The following is a 23,500-nucleotide window of genomic DNA, read 5'->3' as shown; positions in this document are numbered from 1 at the left end:
CTGGACCCATCAGCATGGATCCTCATAGATTACATGTCTAATAAAAGTGACACATCTGAATTTTCTTTCATACTATCTAGGTTATATCTATATATGTATCTGTATCTATATCTATAGCAGCCATCTCACTGGATGCTCAGATCAGGCCCTTCTAAGATTTGATGAAAACAGCCTAACTCGGGTACAGGGCTTACAAAAGAGGTGCAACCAATCAGTAACAAATCAAGAGCCAGAACAAGGACTGCAGATTTCTGGCCCCCAGTCCAGGGCTCTTTCAGTGGCAGGATGCAGCTTTCTAATCCAGATGTCTTGAAAGCCACTTCCCACTTCCAGCCCTGCAGGCTTCTCAGTTGCTGATTTAACATGTAGGAGCTCTGAGAGCTGAATTATAAATAAGACTCACATTAGCTCCAGGGAGGAAGGGAAATAAGGTGGTCTGCCAAACTGCCATCCTTCATGAGACCCCAACCAACCCACCATTTTTCAGCAGCTCCCAGTTTCTCAGCTTGGTACTCTTATTCAACTCTCCCCTTTCTCTTCTTTTGAATAGGTGCTGGAGTAGAGGCGATTAGGGTGGTAGCAACATCTATTTTGCTGTATCTGTATTAGTACATTGTCATCATGCCATCTCTCTGCCTCCTAAATCTCTTATGAAGCAAAAGGGAAAGGTTTTGTGTTTGGAGAAAACACACTTCTGTGTCATTACAAAAGAAGCAAATAGTCTAGTGAAAATTAAATGGTGTGGGAAAACTCTTGATTGTTTACTCTAACATCCCCCTATAAAAACTTCATCCATACAGCAGGCACTGAAAACTTAGGTGCTGATAGAGGTCAGGCAGGTGAGTCAATGAGTGAGGCAGGCCAGGTATGAAGAAATGAATGGAGAAGGGTGCAAGGCTCATGTCCCATCCCAGGGGGCAGCTGTCCACTGCAACTAAATGTGGCTGCCAGGCCTTCTGACTTGTCAAAAGAAGCCAGACATCTAGATTTTATATAAATTGTTAAATGTCTGCAACTAGTTCAATTAAAAACAACAAAAAAGACGTGATGTAGGACATGTGCATCTCATTCTGCAACCTCTTCAGTACAAAGAGAAGAGGACTCTTACGTTTGAGGCATAAGCTAATATTGCATCGTATAGAAGAACTGAAGCAAAGACAGTTGAAGTACATTGCCCAGTGGCACGATGGGCCCATGGCAGAGATGGATTTTTTCTAACCTGAGAGCCAAATTCTTTCCACTGGGTCATATTGCTTCCCATACCAAGAAGGACATTAAAACAAGAAGGGTCAACTAACCAAATGGGGTCTTGACATATGGATCCTAAGATAACATGTCCACAAGTGACCACCTCCCAGAAATTCCTTGTCCTCTCTGGGTCTCAATGTCCTCATTTGCTAAGCAAGGCATCAGGACTAGAGGGCAGCTAAAACTCCTGGATCTAGACTGCAAGTCATGAGCAGAACCTTTGTCTGCTTTGTGAGGTTTGGCATCCCATGGCACATAGAAGACTCTCAATAAGCACTTCTTGTCTGAATGAAACTCTTTAAAAAAGCATTATGAAGTCCCTCCAGTGTCTAAAAGAAAGGTTACTCCTTTCATTCATTCAATTCACAAAGAGGTATTGAGCATCTACCATGAATGTATTAATGTTCTATTGGCTCCATGAAATTACATAAATGAATCACTCCTACATAATGAGGACAATAATAAGAACTAAGCTTTGCAATGCTTTTATACATATGCTCAGTACTGTTCTGAGCATGTTGTATATCATAATTTATTTAATTCTTCCAACATCTTATAGGAATGGGCATGTGATTCTAATCCCCACTTTACAGATAAGAAAGCTGAGGTGAAGAGAAGTTAAGAAATCTGCCTAAGGTCACACAGCTAGTTTGGCAGAACCAGATTTTAACCCAGGCTCTCTGGCTCTGGGGTCCATGCTCTTAACTATAGCTTTACACACTTGTCAAGAAAGGAAGAAAAACAGCATTTATTAAATCCTACTCCTTGCTAGGTACTGACTTAGCTAGACACTTCTGCAAAACATTAACTGTTTATTCCTTACAGTAATCATCCTGTAGGTTGATATTTCATCACCATCTTCTTTTTTTTTTAAATGTGTGTCTTACAATGGGTGAAATGTGGTAATTAACTTTTATTTATTTATTTGGTTGCTCCGAGTTTTAGTTGTGGCAGGCGAGCTCCTTTCGTTGCGGCTCACGGGCTTCTTAGATGTGTCATGCGAACTCTTAGTTGCAGCATGCATGTGGGATCTAGTTCCCTGGCCAAGGATTGAAACTGGGTCCCCTGCATTGGGACAGTGGGGTCATAACCACTGTGCCACCAGGGAAGTCCCTATCACCATCTTCTTATCAAAAAATATCAGCAACATTTTCAACACCACCCAGCTAGCAAATGCTAACATGAGCTAGAGATGACAAGGCCTGCAGGAGAGGGGCAGTGAGATGCAGAGGGAGTTCACAGGAGGGAGATGATGCTTCCAGATGAGGGAGTTCACAGCTCATTTTTCTGACACCTTTGTCATCACCTTTGACTCCCTGTTGCCTTGGCCCATGGGTAGAGTCATTGTTAAAGACTTAACCTTCCTTTGGTCGCCCAGAGGGCAGCAGGGGCCAGTTTTGGAACCTCAAGCCCCTTCTTTGTCTTCTAGTAGATTATCTAGGTCAGACTCAAGATCAAAGGTTCATTCCAGAATTATGTGGTATTTCAATTACAACGCAAAGATGCTTTAATTCCTAATATTGATACAAAGGTGTCTTTTCTCTGAAGACACACTTCCAAGGAACTGAAGGTCTGCTTCTTCCTCACAGGGAGAGGAGACACTCAGGGCAGGTGAACAGAGAGGAAGGTACCTCTGGACTATGGTCTTGAAGTCCTACTTAACAGAGAGGAATTCCAGTCTGCCACTGTTTGGCAGGTGAACGCATGGCGCCGGGGCAGGGCCTGGGTTGTGTGGTCTTCTGGGTGGACAGTAAGTCACAGTAGCAGGGCTGTTTCTCAGGATTCAGCTCTTGAGTGCACCCTAAGGCTGTGCCCTGGGATGGGGGTGCCCTCAGTCAATAAATGAAGCAGAAAGCATTGCTCTCTGTGTTCCTTTGACATTTGACACTGTGATTTGGTTGATTCTCCAGGAAGAAACAAAATTTTATTTAAATTATTTTTATTTAAAAAATTTTAAAAATAAACAAAATTTGGGTTACCCAAATCCACACCCAAGCTGTTATCTCAATCTTAGAGAAAACTAAATGCAAAAGGCATTGTGTCTAAACATTGACCAGATGTGTGAAAAACTTATTTTAATCAGAGACATTGTGACTCACTGAACAATAATGCCTGGGTCCGGCTGTTTTAAATTACCTTTTGATGGTTTAAAGAATCCATGTGTTGTTCTAGTGGGAAGACTGCATTGGAATGTTGGAATCTGAGTTCATGGTATGATTTTTAGACAAAGCACTTCTGTGCTTAAAGACCACTACTCAGAGGCTTAGGGACTGAGAGCAAAGTTTCACTCTGTGTCTCCAGTTCTGGTCGTTTAAATTTTATTGTAGTCTCCTGCATGTCTTATGCTTTCTGTCCACTTCCCCTGCTAGGAAACTGGGCCTCATCCCTGTGCCCCCACTTCCAGGTGAGCCTTCTAACATTCTCCCTGCTTTCTATCTCACTGTCACTTCAATAATGCTGTCACACAAATCCTTCCTTCCTGACTTCCTACTTTGTATATATCCTTTCATTCTGCCTTCCTTCTCCCCCACTTTCTTACTGATGGATGCCTAAACCCTGTGCCATGTCGAATAATCCTTTGAAGTTCTAAAAAATGAGGAAGACTGAGTCTCTGCACCCAAAGGCTTACAGAGGACTGGGGGAAGAAGGGCATGTATAATGAACTGAATGCTTATGTCCTCCACAAATTCGTATGTTGAAACCTAACCACCAAGGTGATGGTATTTGGAGATGGGGACCTTTGAGAGGTGATTGGGTCATAAGAGCAGAACCTTAATGAAAGGGACTAATGCCCTTATAATAGGGACCCCAGAGGGATCCCTCACCCCTTCCACTGTGTGAGGTTATAGCCAAAGACAGCCATCTATGAACCAGTAAACGCACCCTCACTAGACAACAAATCTGCTGGTGCCTTGATCTTAGACTTCATAGTCTCCAGAATGATAAGAAATAAATGTTTGTTGGTTATAAGCCATCTAGTCTATGGTATTTTTGTTATAGCAGCCAAAATGGACTAAGACAACATGTAAATCATTAAGTGCAGTATAAATGTTGTAAATTCTTTTTAGAAATGTATACATGTCTCAAGTGGAAAACCCAAAGAAGAGAATGACCAACTGTTCTTAGGGTAGGTGGTCATGGAAGACTTTATAGAGGAGAAGGGATTTAAGTCTTAAAAAGATAAGTAGGTATTCCCAAGAGAGAGAAGACAGAAGAGGACATATGCAGATGAGGACCTGAGACTTGAAGTGACCTGTCCTGTAACAGGAATTGATAAGGTGGTAAGAGACAGGAATAAAGTTAGGACAGGCTAGACTGTGTAGGGTCATATATGACACACGAAGGTCTATATACTTAGACATCAGAGAGCCAGAGAAAGATTTGAAGAGGGAAGAAATATATTTGGATCTTCATTTTGAAAGACCACTATGGTTGTAGGGTGGAGGATAACTGAAAGAAGCAAGACTGACAGCAGAGTTAAGACTATTAGATATGGAGTCCAATGGTCCATGGGAGAAATGGTCAAGTCCTGAATCAAGAAAGTAGCAATGAATTTGAAGAGAAGGGCTAGGTAGGAAAAGTGAAGAAAAATAGAATCAGTAGAATCTGGGCAGTGATTGGAATGGATGCATAAAGGAAAGAGAAGAACTGAGGTCAACTCTAAGTTAATGAAAGACACCAAAATCCACTCAGCCACAGGAGGTAAGATAAACAGAGGAGCAGATTGCAGGAAGTAGAATCAGGGATGGATCATATCTGAGGGACCCAGGAAACACTGAGGCAGACACTTCCAGTAGGCAATTGTCAATACAGACAAGGCATTCTGATGAGTTCTGACCTCCAGCTACAGGTTGAGAGACATGATCCAAATGCTGTGTTTAAACCCTGAGAGTGAGTAAGATCCCCATGGAGAGCACAAAGAAGTGAAAAAGGCCAAAGATAACCTAAGCAATGTCAGCATTTAAGAGCTAAGTCACGAAAGAGAAATCTACAAAAAAGACTGGGAGGAAAACTAAGAATGAACTCTGTCATGCAAGCAAACAAGAGTGTTTTAATAATGACAGAATGGTCAAAAAGGGTTATAAAACTGAGAAATCACATGAAATGAAGGCACCCTCTGCTCCTATCACTTTCAACCAGTCAGGGTTCATTGCCCAAGAGTATTCCCCACTTTTTCTTGATATGGGTTTCTTCAAAGGCACCCGATTCCTGGAGACTTACTCACCCTCACCACTTCTGATCAAGCGCCAACCTTCATTCAAAAGCTGCTCAAGGATTAACTCCTCCTTGAGGTTACCCGTGACTGTGATTTCTCCCCCTCAGAACTTTGTCCGTGGTAGTTCAGCCTCCCAATAAGCAGAACAGGCTTTGATATAAAGGATTTTAAAGCTCTGTACCTCCAGTGACCAGATCAGGAAACTCCCATTGCTATCAGTTAATGTCTGACCAACACATTCCAGTATGTGAAGTGCTTTCACACATGCTTCCTCATTCAGTCCTCACAGTATCTCCATTGGGGCAGAATTAACATCATTTCACCTGATATTTGAGGAGACCGAGTCCAGATGGGGTACATATCATTCAATGGTAAAATCTTAATACATAATAATCTAAATATATATTGATGATGATAAAGAAAAACTATTTCTTCTTAGCACGTGCTAAAACTTTTCAACTGAGAAGATGTATGCATTTCCTATTACTGCTGTCATAAATTAGTACAAGGTTGGTGGCTTAAAGCAACAAATTTATTATCTTATAGTTCTTAGATTAGAAGCCTAATGTGGTGTCCTTGGTTAAAATCAAGGTGTAGGCAGGGCTGCACTTCTTTCTGGAAGCTCTTGTGGAGAATCTGTTTTCTTGCCTTTTTCAGCTTCGGGAGGCCACTCCCATTCCGTGGCTCATGGCTCCCTTCCTCCATCTTCAAAGCCAGAAATGTCACATCTTTCTGACTGTCCTTCCATAGCCATAGTGCTCCCTGACCACAACTGGGAAAGGTTCTCTGCTTTTAAGAACCAGTGTGATTAGATTAGGTCCACATGGATAATGCAATACTCTCGCCCCATCTCAAGGTCCTTAACTCAATCACATCTGCAAAATGCCTTTTTCCGCATCAGGTAACATATTCACAGGTGCCAGGGATTAGGGTATGGCCATCTTGGGGAGGCCATTATACTGTCTACCACAGAAAACTTTTCCTGGGCTTTATTTAGTTCTTAAAACATGGAGAAGACGAAAAACAAAATGATGTCACTTTTTCCGGGATCTAAGGTATCTTATATTTGGAAGTGAAATATTTTTTATATTTTATGGAGATGTTTAGAAACTTTCCATGAAAGCTAGAAGCCAGTGAGGACATTGTAACATTGGGCTCAAATGGCTCCCAAATCTATAACCCAGTCATGATATGTGGCCTAAATGCCAGACACATATTTCCAAATATTTTTACCTATTAGGTTGCCCAGGGAAGCTTTTTTTTTTTTTTGCAGTACACGGGCCTCTCACTGTTGTGCCCTCTCCCGTTGCGGAGCACAGGCTCCGTACGCACAGGCTCAGCGGCCATGGCTCACGGGCTTAGCCACTCCGCAGCATGTGGGATCTTCCCGGACCCGGGCATGAACCCGTGTCCCCTGTATCGGCAGGCGGACTCTCAACCACTGCGCCACCGGGGAAGCCCCAGGGAAACTATTTTTAAAGAGCCACACATAAAGCTCAAACACAGCAGGTCCCAAACAGAATGCATCACGCCCTAGTCTTTTTTCTCTTCCTCTATTCCTAAATTCCAGTAAATGGTATCATTATTCACTTCATCCTCTGAACAGTAGGATTAATGTTAGCTCCTCTTTTCCCTTCATATCATACAACTGTAGACTAAAAAATTATTCACAACCAAAAGTTGAGAGTTATGTTTTATTCAGTGGGAATTTTTAGGACCTCAAGCTTGGGAGGCAGCATCTCAAGTAACCCTGAGAGAACTGCTCCAAGGAGGCGAGGCGGGGGAGCCAGGATACACAGGAATTTTGCAACAAAAGGGTAGATAGTTGGAACGTCAAAAGATTATTGTTAATTAAAGAAAACCAGATATCTCAAGTTAAGGAATTTAGCGTTTTTCTAGGTACGGGAAGATGCAAGAGTCTGGGCTCACTGAAATCGTTCCTTTGATATGCACCTCAGCTACCTGAGACCAGTATCCTTGTGTTTTCATTTCCTGAGTTCCTTCAGGGCTCACCAGTTCACCACAGGATGTGGCTGCAATCACTAATGTCTGTAACATCCTTTGTTTACTGATATGGCAGGCAATATTCCATTTATCACAGCCAATGGACCAATGGACTCTATTGTTTCTACCTTAGGTCTATGTCTAGAATTTGGTCTCTCTCCCATTGCCAGTGTTTTTTTTTTTTTTTAATTACAGCTTCTTCATCGTATATCTGCATTATTTCAGTAGAATCCTACCTTATTTCTCTTCACTAGTTTTCCTTTCTTTTAACTCACTCTTCACTGTTAAAGATTGTGTTGCCAAAATTAACTCTCCAGAAAAACAAATCTGACTATATCTTTCTTCTTCTGGAGACCTCCATCACCCATACAAAAATGTCTAAGGAAACCATGAAAAAGATGCTTCAAAGCAAATGGAAAATAGCTCCTTTCTCCTCTCCTTTCAACACCTTTATCTATCAGAAGGGCTATGTGACCATATCCCCTGCAGATCTTTATTTATTTGCCTAAAAGAAGACAAACTGTCTCAGAATGGTAAGTCTGATACTTGGACAAATGTGTCATTTTCTCCTAGCTCCTACCAAATATCTAGAGAGGAGATAACTCTCCCCCAGCCCTTATGTATGAGCACATGTTAAAAGAAGGGCATCCTAGGGCTTGTTTATCCTGGCTCTAGGATTGACTGCTTAGGAAGTATGCAAAGCCAGTAATGACTAATGTCCTTAAATATTACTTATTACTCATATAGCATAATCACAATAAATACTGAGAGGCCCACACACTATTTGTTTTGCTATTTGAACCACAATTTAATATCTACCGAGTATGGCCTCTTCACAGAAGAACTATTAACTTGCTGAGCTAAACTGTATTTAAAGAGCAGCCAGTTGTATGGATTCTTTGCTCTTAATTTGCAGCTAAGTTCCAATTAAACCTGTGTTGTATTCAAGCAAGTTAAATTGCAGTGACTGTTGACTTAGGAAAAAACATTAACTGACTCTGTCTGGAGCCCAGTTAGACTGTGGCTTACACTGATCCTGATTAAAGAGGGATGTGGAGATGGTTGGAATTATAGAGCATAAATCAATACACTTTCTATGAGAAGGCACTGCGGCATATGTTTAGACAACAGGTACTTACTGAAGACTCACTGTTTGCAGGGGCATTGTGGAGATCTCCCAAAATTTATACAGTACGGTTTATGATCCCAAGAGTTGAAACTGAGAGCTGCTGCTGTGAGACACACCAACGGAATGCTGAAGTGACAGTTTAGGTAATTCTGGTTGTCATATTGATCAGTTGCCTAAGTGTAGACAAGGTTGCTTGATAATTGGTCTAATTCCTTATTCATCATATAAGGGATAATAACACCTGCCTCTCTCCATCTTTACAGGACACTTACACGATGGCTAATGTCTACTGAACGCTAAATGTGTCCCCACCCTATTTGAAATACTGTACACATATTAACTCATCCAGTCTTCACAACCTCCTGAAAAACAGATATAATCCACGTTTTGTAGATTAGGAAATTGAAGCACAGAGAGTTCAAGTTACACGCTTAAGGTCACATAGCACTCCCATTGGTGGAGATTACTTTCTGAACTGCCCATTTCTTACTACACAGGTCTGAGGATTAGAAAGTTCCTTCTATGTTGAATGCAAGTCTGCTTATAACTCCTACCCAGCTGGTCATTGTTCTGTCCTCTGGATCCAAACAAAAATATAAATACAACTATTCTTCCCCATGTCAGAGCTTCAATATTTGAGGATAGTGGCCCATGTCTCCCCTCCAATCTTCTTTGGTCTAAGTAACCTCAGTCCCTGAAACCATTTTACATCTATCCAGTTTGGAGAGGTCCTTACTCTGCTGTTACCTGAGAGTAGACACTATGCCCTAATTGTGCAAACAATCAGGGAGGATCACTACATAGTATTAAGCAGACTACTCCCTCATCCTGAATGGAGAAAAAAGTTCATTTTTGTAAACAGTGTTTCTTTGCCTCTTCTTACACCACTCCTGTAATAGTAAGATCCATAAATATAGCCTATTATCTTCAATAATAAAAACTGCTAAAGTGAATTATGGCTTATAACCTGGCAGTCACTGTTTTATGATTTATGTTTTAATTTACTTAATCATCACAGCAAACCTGTGGGTTAGATGCTATTTTTATTCCTGTTCCAATGAAAAACAGAGGCATGGAGTAGTTAAGACTTGACACTATATTACACAGTGTATGACTGTACAATGACTGGTTATTCATAAAGAATAATAACACACAGTACCACAGTAACTTGGAAGAGTATACATTTATGAAACTTATACAGTATGCCTTTTAATAGTACATACTTTAGCACATACTTTGCCTTTTTTTGTCCAAGCAACATCTTGTCTTATGAATATCTCACACAATTCTCAGATTTAAAGTTGAGTATAGCAAAAATGAAGTGCCTCCTTGAACTTAGGTGAGACCAACCCTCCAGGGGCCTCTAGTCAATTTCCACTGACGCTCCACCAACCTGGCTGATCAGGACCTGCCCCAGTGATGAGCCCCGGGACAGCTGGGGAATGAGTGCTGGATCAGTGGGGACAGCCTCTCAGCCCAGGAAAGGTATTTTTATATGGGTGTGAAATGTTTACCTCTATCTCTGGGTCCCGTCGAGTAGAAATACATTTCATGATGGCAAGGGTGGCAGTTTTTTGCTGCAAGATATTTTTATATACTGGAAATGACAGATAGATAGAGAGAGAGAGAGAGAAAGATAGATAGATAGAGATATAGCTATCTCTAGAGATAGAGACAGATAAATGACATATATATGGTTAGATAGGTAGATAGATAGACAGAAATATAGCTATCTCTAGAGATAGAGGTAGATAAATGACAGATATATGTGGATAGATATAGACATATCTATAGACATATCTCTATCTCTGTCTATCTCTATATCCATATCTACCTATCATTTACCTATCTCTATCTCTAGAGATATCTATCTATCATCTGTCTATCTATCTATCTATCTATCTATATCTGGCCTTTGTAGTTATAGTATCTATTTCACCTAAGATGATGGGCTTTTAAAATGGAAACATTCCTGTAGGTGGGCACTGTCCTGTTCCCACACCATGATGGCACTCGGAGAAAGGAGGCAAGAATTCTAAAGATAAAGCCCTGGAATATAAAACGAGCAGAGAGAGAGCTACGAGTGATTCATAAATGAAGTTAGAGGTGGGAGAGGCACAGAGAGGGAGAAAGTAGGGATGAGACCAGCTTGTATAACCCTAGAATCCAAGGAAAGGATGGTAAGATCAAGCCCAGGCCCTAGGAACACAAAATGTCAGTCACCTCAGCGCACAGCAACACTTCAGTGCCTGAGACATGTTCATATAGATGGTTTCTAAGGCAGTAGCTTGACGAGAATAAAGAGAAAATTCACCCTGTCAGTAGAATGGTCAGCCCAGGACTCCAGCCTGTTACCCCTACTGATTTTAAGTGAAAGTCTGCTATTTAAACTAGTGGGAAAGAATTTTTTCACAGGGTCTCTGAGTAATTGCCTACCAGGGAACATTTTTTGAGGGGGTGGGAGGAGGGTGAGGGTGGAACGGTGGTGACCATGTTTCTCAGTGATCCTACCACAGTCTGGCTTTGGCCTCCGGTGGCAACCAGCTTCTTCTCCTTCTCTGCCTCCCACTGTCGCCTTCCCTGTCACCCAAGCAGAGAGGCTCCTCCTGGGGATGTAGCGTCACAGACATTTACTTGGTTTGCTGAATGAAGGAAAGCTACCTTTTCCTGTTGAACTGCACGGCACCGCTTCCACTTCTTATTCTGGAACGGTGCCATTGTGTTGGGTAACTTCAAGAGCCATAGCAATGAACTTCCAGGCACAATGAGCAAATCCTGCTTTGCCTGGTGGCATCTCACTTTTAAATGCTTTTAGCATTCAGCAGAGCCTCACTGTGTAAGAGGGAATTGCATCTGTTTCCCTTCACGGCCACCTCAAGGCACAGTAATCATTCCGTCTCAGGGACCAAGCTGGCCAGAGAATGGGGGAAGTGAAAACAAGCTGGATCTGCTCCCTGAATCATCTGCCGGCTGTCTGCAGAAACTCAGAGGCAGACTGGACCCGCTTTCATGATCAACCACGATGTTAGAAGAAAGGAAATCTAGCTGTGTGAGTCAGTCCCAGGTGGGCTCCTCAGGCAGAAGCATCTGGAGGCTTCATCCTCCGGACGGCTCATGGAACACACTCAGTCTGGAAGTCATTAGGAGAACATAAGCCCAGAAGACTCTGATGTCATCTTTAAAGGTGACCTGATTCCAGAGCATAAATCTGACCTTCACACGACTCTCCCAAACTACACGCCTGTGGTTGGCCCCAAATTTCCAGCAGATGCACTAATCGTTTTCACCACTGCCATGTTTGGAGGAGTCTTTGTGGTGCCTAAATGCATGAAAGAGATACTGAGGAGCTTAACTCCAGCCATTCTCAGCTGTCTATCACAGCATCTAGCGAACCTTTACCAGCTTATTTCTATGTGAGCCAGGGTTAAAGGACTAACTCCTTTTTTGCATCCCTGACTCAAAATAGATGCTACTATAGGCAACCAGAGTGGTCACTGGCACATGGTCAGCAAGTCCCCTCATGTGGGGTCAGGAGCTGCAGAGCAATGCTCACACCTGTGCTCAGATTACTGTATGTTCCATCCATCAGCTGGCTCTTCCTTTCAAGAGGAGAACCACCAGAGGTCCAGCACTTCACATGGGAGGCGCACTGGCCCATCTGCCCTTACCATTGCTTTGTGATATTGACCATCGCAGGGCTGTGGCACACATAGAAGCTTTGTAACCACCTCTTCAAAGTCAGAAATTATCATAAGGTAGTTGCCAGATAACTTTAAAGCAATGCTAGCAAGTCTGCTTCAAAGCAGAAGGGCCACCTACTTTCTTTTCTCTTATTTCTCTCCTTTCTTTCTTTCTTTTCCTTCCTTCCTTCCTTCCTTCCTTCCTTCCTTTCTTTCTTTCTTTCTTTCTTTCTTTCTTTCTTTCTTTCTTTCTTTCTTTCTTTTTCTTTCTTTCTTTCTTTTCTCTCTCTCTCTCTTTCTTTCTTACCCTTCCTTCCCTCCTTCTTTCTCTCCTTCCTTCCTTTTGTTGCTTAATACAGATTTTCAAGCACTAGACCTTAGACCTATTGATTTATTTTAATAAACTCTTGAGTTGACTCTATTGTGCCTGCCAATTTTGTAACCACTGATCTAAAAGGCTTTTCTTAGTTTAAATCTAGTTGTAAGAGTCTACAAGTACATGAATGTGACTGCAGGTACAAATTTGGATCTATAATTCTCTGATTGCTTTACTCCCTTGGCTGGGTTGATAATCTTCTTTCCCTTTGCCTCTTTATAGCGATCCAGGCATAAAGAAAAGCTGTGCTGTGATTGCTGTTCCATTTTCACAGGCTGAGCATTTATGGGTGAGGTGACCAGATGTCTGAGCTTGTGCTTTCTCAGTTATAAAAGCAAGTTCCTCGTGTTCTCCCCAGCCCATGATTTATCCACAGAAGTGTTCATTGAAGCAGTGGAGCAGAAAATATTGGAAATTGATAAATTCCAAACGTCAAAAATTTATTAAGGATATAATGGCACATCCCTCAATGCATTACTATGCTGCTTTAAAATTATATTTGCAAAGAATTCTGCATAAAAAACTGTTTGCATAGTAAATACTTATGGTATAACATTAGTTGAAAAAATAGTGCACCGCACTTTGTATAGAATATCTCAATTACTTAAAATATGCGTGGAAGTATAATGGAAATAGATTCACTAAAATATTAACAATGGTTTTCTCTGGGTAGATAACTTTTAAAATGTTTTTAATACAGTTTCTCTAGATTTAAAAGAAGTTCTACAATGATTATATTAATAACTTTTATACTAACATGTCAAGGGCTAGTCAACAACTTTTACATGGATATTATGTGAATAAAGCGAGGTAATAAATGGAAAACAGCTGAAAAAAATGTGGGTGAGCATTGCTGTTTTTATGGTGGTTACTCATCTTTAAGGGAAGCAGCAATAAAATTTTAAGTTAAAAATTATACAAGAACAGGGCTTCCCTGGTGGCACAGTGGTTGAGAGTCCGCCTGCCGATGCAAGGGGCACGGGTTCATGCCCCAGTCCGGGAAGATCCCACATGCCGCGGAACGGCTGGGCCCGTGAGCCATGGCTGCTGAGCCTGTGCGTCCGGAGCCTGTGCTCCACAACAGGAGAGGCCACAGCAGTGAGAGGCCCGCGTACCGCAAAAAAAAAAAAGAAAAAAAAAATTATACAAGAACAGATCGTACCACCTCCATAGACAGGTGATAACTGCATGCCAAATTAACACATCAACCTTCCAGTTCTGCCTCAAACGATGATGTCAGTCCTTAGAACACCTTGGTGGAAAATACTAATGTGTACCTCAGAGGTGAAGTCTTCTGTGTCTCAAGCCCCCAGGGTCCATCAGTTTACTTCACTCTGTCCGACATCACTCTTTGGTGAGAGCAGAGGTGTTTTGGCCCATGAACTTGCACCTTGGCCAGGCTCACCCTCCCTGGCTTGTCCAGCCCTGACTTTGGTCCTCATCCCATCAGCACCCTGGGCAGTGGGGAGTTCTGCAGGTGGGTGAGCTCTGGGTTTTCCACCTTCCTCCACTCTGCTGGGCACCTGCACCGAGCATGACCACTTTGGGAAATGACGTTTGCCCCTGCCAGATGCTTAGCTCTAATCTCGCTTCCTCTTCTTTCGTGTCTCCAAAGGGGCATAATCCCCATCTCTAAATATAAACTGTGTCATCTGAAAATACATACCCACTTCTGCCAGTGTTTTTATTTTTCTCCCAGATGACGTTACCAAGGTTTCTATTAATAAAGATAAGGCCAAGTGGCCAAACATTACTGAGGGGAGCCAGGGCTCAAGGTGGACAGACATGAACCGTCCCTTTCTTTTCTCTGGAAAACACCACAGCAGGTGGCACTTGCCATCTGGGACTACATGTGCTTGGGTCTTACTGTCACATTGCAATCAGCCTCAACTACCAGCATTGCACCTGTAGTGAAGAATCAATGAGAGATGGACTGAGCAAGGTGGAGTGATCGGTAAGAGCCCCATCAACCTGGCCATATCCCAGCTCTCCAGCATAGCTGTTGCCTACAACTTCTGATTCTTACCATCCACTGCAGTAGCAACCTTTCCTAATATCAGGAACATGCCACCACAGGGGCAACCTAACAACCCCTATGCTGCTGTGTCCTCACTCTGGTCGTGCCCCAGGGAACACACAGGGGAGAACTTGATCGTCATCCTCACTGATCTGAGCCCATACCATCCAAGAACCTTTAAATAAACCCTGCTTACTCCAATCCTAATAATAGCCACATCGTATTGAGAGCTCCCTATGGGCCAGGCACTTCAAACACATAGGACTTGCCTGCACAGTGCTTCTATAAGGTGGCTGCTATTCTGTTTAACAGATGAAGAGACCAAGGCTCAGAGAGGTTAAATAACTAACTCCAGTCATGTGTCTCAACATGGTAGAGTCTGGATTCAAACACAGACCCACTAGATTAATTCTCCTAAACCATTTCACCTTTCTCAAATTCCAGTGTATTGTTTGCAAGTATGTTCAAGACAGTTTGATAACTTCCCATCCTCAAAGGGCAGAAGAATGGGCTCAAGGAAGGGCTACACTTCATTGCCCCAGGCTTACTCTAAGTGACCTTAATGAGCAGGACATCGATTTGCAGTCATCCCTTCTGAAACTGAGAAGGACCAAAATGACACCTGAGCTGCCCTGGTGGGGATTATCCTTTTGGGACTTGGGAACTCAAGCAGGTTTCTTACAAGGGGACTCGAGGCTGTGCAATATCATCTTTTCCTAGAGTTTACACAGGCTGAAGGAATTTGGTTCTAATATTAACAGCTCAGGTGCCTCTTGCCAGAAAGGGTGACAAATGTTCCGCCTGAGATAACAGATGAACTAGGCACGTAAGTTTATGGACGGAAAAGACCTTAGCACAAGATTCAACAGCTGATGGCTCATGAAAACTGCATAAGGAATGGGAAACCTGATTGTCAGTGGATGGCAGCTTGACAGTATACTTCAATTGCTGAAAATGAATTTTGACAGGTTCTGGAATGATCTGTAGCCTAGTTACATTGAGTGTGGGAAGAGAGTGATTGTCATGACCTTGAGGGCATCAGCATTGCTCTGAGCTTCCTCCTGACTTTCTGCCTAGAGTCCTAACAGAAGCTGCCCTTCTGATTCAAATGGGAAAGCTCGGGTTGGGGGGTGTCAAGCCAAATGTGAAGGGGGAAGGCTGGGAAGGGCACAGAGGCTTAGGTTCCCTTGGGCCCCCATTCAAGACCACCTAGTGAAGGCAGCCCTTTCCAGAAAGCGGTGTCACAGCCCACTAGACTGTCCTGTGGACCAGCAGTCAAGGGTCCTGACCAGCAGCCTTGATGCTGCTTTCAGTTACAGCATTTTTACTGCATCTGCTTTTTCCTTCTTCTGTCCTTGTGTGTATTTTTGGTATATAGTGTCAGAATCCAACTCAAAAAACATACCGTGAGTTAACAGCTAAATATTGGAGTGAAGGTAGAGAGAATGAAAAACATACATTTCTCACACTCCAGAAAAGGTCACAGTCTTGTAAAGGGCATAGACAAGTTTTTAGAGAAATAGAAGAAAGACAAAACATAGGACGCTGTGTGGTTTCAAAGGACAAAGAACTAACATTCTCTCAAAAGACCGATCCTTACATATGAGTATCTGGTAAAAGAAGCATCACAGTTCAATGGAGAAATGTGGGATTATCCAGAGTCTATTTATGGTGGTATGAAAACCATTAGCATTTTTATATCCTGTTCAGATGTACCAAAAAAAATAAATTAGAGCTGTGAAAAGAAATGAATTAAGTATTTAAGAAGAAAACCGCAGAAAAATGAGAAGATAATAATAGAAAAAAAAATCTAAAACCTCAAGAGGTAAAAACTTTTAAAGAATAGAAGTAATAGAAGCAGTCTCTAAGGAATCTGGTAAATTATAGATTTAGGTCCTTTAAAATGTAAAAGTTTTCTGTGGTTAAAATTTTCACCAAAATATAACCTAAGTGAAACGATTTTTTCTGAGTCAGAAAAAAACTGCTGCAAACTGGACTAGCAAAAGGTTAATTAGTATCTTTATTAGTCTACATAGCTCAGAGAAATTCCCCAGTCAAACCCAGCAGTGGAATCACCCCATTTCACAGGTAAGAAAACTGACAGAGGGCAGCAAGGAACTCACCAAAGGGACAAGAAAATTCATCGCTGAGTTGGAGCCAGATTCATGGAATTTTTCTACCTTTTGTCCCTTTAATCAGTCATAGAGCCACAAGTGCATTTCTTCCAACAGAGGTTGAGGGCGTCCTTCTCCATGGCAAGGAGGATGACCAACCATAGCCCAGGTGGACTCAGGTCTGAGACAAACTCTGTGAAAAAAACTTTTTGAAAAGATTGGAATTTCAGAGAGGTGGCTATTGATTTCACAGAAAGTAAATATCAATTACCAAGGAGAACTGAATAAAGAAGTATAGGCAAAAGAACAAAACCAAACAAAAGCTATACACATTGTTATTCTTTAATATGTAACCATTCTGAAGTATAATGCTGAAGAGACAGAATCAATGATTGATTAAAATCAGAATGTGCTAATAATCCTGAAAGGAACAGTTTTATTTAAATCCTCAACATGTGTAGTATTTAGTTTTTGATAATAAAAAAGAAAATTGTTCTAAAAATCTTTTGAGGTTACGGAGAAAGACACAAGACACGGAACATTCAAGGGTATATATACATACACACATTGTTTCTATTCCAGGATGCTGAACAGTGGACTGAGGCTATTTATTTTTTCAGTCCCAGGGCTACATATGTACACACTTAGGTCATAATAACCTGTGATGTGTGCATTCTCCTGAGAGAAAGAGGGCAGGGTGACAAGGGGAGTTTTATGATTCAAAGTCTGGTAGATGATGACTGTCAGAGAAGATTGAAAGAAAAATTTCCATAAGCCCCAAATGCAGCATTCAAAAGCAATATTTTAATCAGATCATTTCATATTTTTATTGAGGAGTCATTTTTTTTACAGGAAAAATATATATATTTGTTCCAGTACATCAAGGACAAAAATAAAATGAGACCCATGGGAAATGATTTCTTCACAATGCAGCTATTAAATTGATCTATTTGGAAGTCTTATACCATGTTGCTGCATGCTAATTGCGAGTCATTTTGAAGGAGAATCAGCTTGGATCACAGTTGATTTAATGCAGGAGAGCTGGCCTGCGCAGCTTGGGAGAAACGTGTACATGAAAGCCCTGGTTTTACAAGGCTCACAGAGACAGCATTTATTTGGATGAGGGGGAACAAACCTAGAACTCTAGGGTTGACACAGACCTTGGCAGCCTTTCAAAAATGACAAGACAAGTCTTCATTTCCCCCTCTTCCCACCACTACAGCATGGGGTAACAGATAGGTGTAGCACCCTCCACCCACAAGCCCTCCCCATTGGAGCTCTCCCAATCCCAGTTTCCATGTTCATAATATGCCTTCTGGAAAGATGGATAGAACAAGCTCCGATGTAATATACTAACTCCAGCAACCTGATGCTACCCCATCACAACTTCATCTTGCGGGGACCACAGGGGTTGCTTTCTTTCTATTTTGTTTTGGCTCGCCGCTCCGTGGCATGTGGGATCTTCCCGGACCGGGGCATGAACCCGTGTCCCCTGCATCGGCAGGTGGACTCTCAACCACTGTGCCACCAGGGAAGCCCTGTTTTGGCTCTTTTGAAGAGTACCTAAAATTCAACATCCTTCAGGAGGAGGAGTTTGATGTGCTACATTGAAAGAGGGCATCTTAAGACTTTGTAAGGTCATTGTGAGTAAGAACACCTAATGGAAAACAAGAGTGATGCCAAGGCCAGAAACCTGGATATTAGGAGTAGTGAGACGATCAGGAAGGAGAAAAAGGGAGAAAGAGGAACAGGACCAGCCTGGGACAGGCTGTATGGACCTTACTTTCCTCCTTGGATGTGTACAGTATAGGGGACCAATTTTGGGGTACTAATAATTTCTCTGTTAGGCTTACTGCGCAGCTTGGGAAGGGAGAGTTGTTCATCATCTATATTTATTAATGGTAAAATGGACGCATCAAGAGGATAATTTTGCCCCCCCATATATTTAACTGCTGGACTTGGTAGCATCACCATGACTTATTCAGTAAGCCGTATGGCGCATGCCACTCTAACCCTCACAATCCCTTTCTCTCTCTGGTGTCTCTATCTTCCAAACACTCTTCTTTGGTAATATTCAAAGCTCATACATTGATACTAAATGTTTACTAAGCAATGTTAGAAGCAGATACTGTATTAACACCATTTGATATGTTCTGGTATAGGACATTTCTGTGGCATCATTGAAATTAATGAATGGTGACAACTGTGACCCTGTGGGAATTTACTATGATTGTATGTTTTTCTACCAAAGACAATGTGTGTCACTTTTAACTTTAAAATTTACTTTAAATTTCCAGCTACTGAGGGTTTTCCTGAGAGACTAGGGTTATGCAAGATATCATGCAAAATGAGTTTGTAATAAAAAACAGGCTGTTTTTTCTATTCACTACTATCTCATATTTGGGTTATTTTCATGTGAATTCACTGATTCTGGGGGTGGAGGAGGGTGGAATTGTTATATTGTTAATTAAACTACACATTTATTTATTCAACAATATTTGAAACGAAAAAAAAAAACAATTTTACCTGAGCACCTGCTATGTGTCTAGAACTGTACAAAGCTCTGGAATTGCAGAGATGAGTAAGAGAGGAATTTTTCCCTAAAGAACTTATAAAGGAGCAGGTGGCAGACACTGATACAGAGAAACAAGCAATCAGAAGAGGAGCAATCTAAGACAGCTGGGTCTCCTGGAAGGGCTTCCTAAAGGAGAGAACATGTGACCTGGCCTTAAAGGATGAGTGGAATTTTCACAAGGAAGGCGGGTGTTGGAGCTCCTCAGGGGGAATGCAGAGAATGCACAGAGGTCCAGAGGGTGGAGGAGGAAATGTAACAGCAGGTGGTTTTCTTTGGCTGGAAAACTATCCCAGTGGAGAGACGTTGGAAAGGGTAGGATGACCTAGTGGGGAACCAGCCTGCAGGGTTCTGTGGTCTCTCTTGGTTAGAAATAAGGAGTTGCTGTGGGTTTCTCTAAAAACAGGGTGATCGGGTCTGTGCTTTAGGATAATTTGAATGAAGCAGAGACAGGGAAGGGACATGTGTTAGGGGGATGGAATGTCCCATTTGAAGTAGTTGAAATCATTTGGAAGCTTGGATGGATTTACTCCAACTCATGGAAAAGCAGAGTGTCGTAAAGAAATGCATTAAAAATTAAGAGATCTGAGTTATGGCCCTGGCTCTGCTACGAATTAGTTTTGTGTCGGGATAAGTCACTTTATGTCACTGATCCATAAACTCCTCATCTGTATAGGGGTGAGTATGTGTGTATTGGTTTCTAAGGTGGGTTACTTGAGTATTAAGGTGAGTTATATGATTCCATATGATGAGTATATCCATCATTTCCTCTTCTGGTGTTTTCATCTCAAAATTTCCAAAGTGATTTAAATAGGATATTTAGTTATTTCTGCCTTATTCTAAAACAAGCTATCTCCCTTGAGATGCCTATGTAGCACATACCCCTCAGCTTTCTTCTCATTCTGTCCTTAAATTTGTCACTTAAATATTTAATCCAGGAAAAGAGAAAGGCAACACCTTACTAACACCATGTATCTCAAAACGTTATAGTTTCTAAAGTTTAAGGCCTGATGGACTGGACCACAAAACAACCCCTCTCTGTGCTGGTCAAGTATTCTTAAGAACAGCTAATAATTGAGTCAAGTGGGGAGGTAGCAACTTGAGGGACAACTAGTCCAGGGTAAAAGAGACAGTTAACTTTCTCTCTCTTCCAGGACTTACATTGATCAACTTCTCCCTGCCATTTGACTTAATTCCGGCTGCCCTGCTAAACCAAGACACATTTTCCAAAAGAAGATTACACAGACACCTTTGACTTCTGTTTCAAAATGGAGAAATATTACCAGGGTGAAAATTATGTAGAGCAAATACACATGAATAAATGTATTATATTGGAAATTGCTTCCATAAAGTAGCCAATGGTAAGAAATAAGTGAGAATTCTGTCCATCAACTAAATGACTACATATTTGGAAATGACTGTATTAGACTGCATATTTTTAAACTTTTTGTCCAGATGTTTATATGATTTTTACATTTTATGATTTTATTTTTATTTTATGTTTAATTTCTAAATATACATTTCTCGCCAACCTATTTAGTCTACTAAGAAAAGCAATCCATTCCAGGCTGGGAGAACTTGGCAAAAAGACAGAACCATCAAATGCAGTGACTCTCAACATTTTATACTCTACCATCTTAACCAAGAGCTTGTCAAGTCCACTCTGTGACCACGGTTTTCACAGACAGATGTTTTCAATTTGTCTTCCAGTATGATGTTGACTCGGACAGTTGGCAGATTTATCATTTCTCTATTCTCCCCTGCCACTCATTCTCAAGTTTTAGATTTTCTCATATAATAGTTGTATCAGTGTTTTACAATTTCTATAAATCTTCATGAGGTTTCTAAACCTGGTACCATACACGTTGAGAACTGCTACCTAACATTACCCTTTGAGGAGCTGAGTGACATATTTTAGAGTCCCAGGTTAATTAATCTTCTGCCTGGGGTAATGAGCAAGTATGATGCTAGTTTTTAAACTTACAATGTTCACTGCCTGATTTTTCCATCTGGAGAACTTTAGAGTTGGAACAAGCAAGGTCTCCTCTTTAACCCCATGTCTTACCTGGGAGCCCTGACTTTGTCTGACCCAGAGACACAAGCAATGGTTACCTGAGGGTTCAGTCTTACCTTCCTCCCATCCCTGTGTCTGTGCCATCATCTAAGAAGCAGAAGCTTCCAGGCTGGCATTTTTACCCTTTCCATGACTCCTTCTCTACCCCCTTTGGCCACCAGGAATCTCACCTACCTCTGAGTTCCTCTTACTCTGACTACTGTTCCCAGCACTGGATTACTCTTTGCCTGGTACCACTTCCTGAATGTTGGGTCTTCTGTTGACTGTTAGGTCATCAAATTCCTCAAATATAGAGAGCATTTTCATGATGTATTAGGGGTATTTTAGTGTATATCTCAGCATTTTTTTACAGTGGTAGGCACAGAAGGATGTTCTCCCAAATACCTGAGTATAGAATAACTAAACAAATGTTTTTTAAAAAAGATCAGAGTGAACTTAACTAATTTCAAACACACCACCCAGTCTACTATCTCTGGAATATTCCTAATACAGCCAAGACAGAAGGGAATTAGGGCTGTAATCAAATTCCTGAGAAGGAGATTAAAAAGAGGTTCTCAATATGCATGTGTGTCTTTGGTCTCAGGGATGCCTTTGTGAGTTACATGCTTAGGAAAATGATTATTTTGTGATTAAAAGACACGTTAGATTTATGTTTAGGGGATGCAGACCTTTTGTGTGTCTACCTTTAAAAGGAGGCCCAGAAACCCTAAAGCATATCCCAAAGCAAGAGCCTCCCTGTGATTAACCAACAACTATTGTACAACCTTGAGGATGTTACTGTCCGTCCACGGGCCTCCATGTTCTCACCTGAAATGTGCAAAAAGTAGATGCAATGACCTCTATGTTCCAAATATGGATCCTGAGTATTAGCTAATTGCTGCTGTTGTATCCACCCTTCTTCAGAAACTTAGTAAAATGCCCATACCCTGTTGGTCCATCAAGCTCTCCTCTGAAGTTTAAGGGCAGAATGGAGTGACACACCTGGAGCTACCAGTGTTCCAGGCTAGCTGTCTCCCCTTGTCTCCTCCTTCTCACAACAATAGGAGACTACAGTGCCCTTATGCAGAATTTGGGGGACTTCTACTCTTTTACATTATAAACAGAAGCTTTGAAGCTAAGCAGTCCTTCCCCACCTTCTCTTCTCAAAAACACAGCAATGTTTGGAGAGGTCATGCAGGGTGGCTTTTGTGTCCTGCATGAAAGAGAAGAAATAGCTATGCTCTCAAGGTGGGACCTTGGGTTTTCATGCATCCACGTTTTCTGAGCATGTCAATTTAATTAACATTTAATGACCATCCTCAATTGTCTAAGGTTGTCCTTTGTAAGTACAGAGATATATAAGAAGCAGACCTCCCTTCCAGAAACCCACAATACAGTTGGAGAAGGATACAAAGCAATGTGGAAATGTGGAGTAAATGGAGGTCTAAACAGAATTCCCACCTCCAGTGACCTGGCATAGTGTTTGATGGTCTCCAAGGGGTAGCAGCTACATGGACTTCGAGACCAAGGGCCAAGCCTATGAAACTGGGTTTAGATCCTTGAAAAGAAAAAAAAGAGACCAACTGACCCCAAATAATCACTAGGTGAGTCAGCAACTCACCTTGATGCCTTCTCTGTCTAGAGCCCTATGTGGTTTTCAGCAGACAGACATGATTTTGCTTGGGACCCTGGTTGATGCCATATAAATTTAACCCATTTAAACCAGTCTAGAAAACTTGTCCCGAGATCCTGGAGACAGGTTTTCTAAGAAGACTGAGAGCATGGCCATACTTTGGGGAGTCATTTACCTGAACTGTAACACTAGTGGTTTACAATTACATTATCCTTTTCTATGTCAGCTACAATTTGATAGCAGGAACACTCCAGCAGAAGTCATCGATGCCACTGGTTGTCACAGACAGCTGGTGGAGCAGAAAGCAGCCTGGGTAGCAGCAGAGAGGAACTTTCCATGGTGTGATAGAAACTGTCAGTTCCTTGACCTATATCTCCTGCCCTTCCCACGTCAGTGAACAAGGACCAGCTTCCAACCACCAACGCTTACAGTTCTCTGCTTGATCGCTTTCTCTGGCC

The sequence above is a fragment of the Lagenorhynchus albirostris genome, chromosome 2 (genome assembly GCF_949774975.1).
Source record: "Lagenorhynchus albirostris chromosome 2, mLagAlb1.1, whole genome shotgun sequence".
Classification (NCBI taxonomy): domain Eukaryota; kingdom Metazoa; phylum Chordata; class Mammalia; order Artiodactyla; family Delphinidae; genus Lagenorhynchus; species Lagenorhynchus albirostris.
Note: the sequence above shows the minus strand (reverse complement) of the source record.